This window comes from Octopus bimaculoides, chromosome 1 (assembly GCF_001194135.2).
Source record: "Octopus bimaculoides isolate UCB-OBI-ISO-001 chromosome 1, ASM119413v2, whole genome shotgun sequence".
Lineage (NCBI taxonomy): Eukaryota > Metazoa > Mollusca > Cephalopoda > Octopoda > Octopodidae > Octopus > Octopus bimaculoides.
Window position 1 is genome coordinate 7,242,834 of NC_068981.1, and position 238 is coordinate 7,243,071.

Below are 238 nucleotides of genomic sequence, written 5' to 3' on the forward strand. Positions count from 1 at the left end.
GAAAAAGAAGGAACATAAGCATAGAATTCAAAGGTTAAAAAGAAAAAATGGTGGGGGAGGATGATAGAGATGTGGCCCTCCTGATACAGGAAGACCTTTAGGGATAGTCGAGGAACCCCACTGTCCGAGACTTCCCTGAAACCCCAAGAGCAAGTGTCCTTCCGACTCACAGCTCTACACTTCGAGAGGGACCATCTACTCTTGCCACTTTCGCAACTTTCACTCACCTTTCAATAGA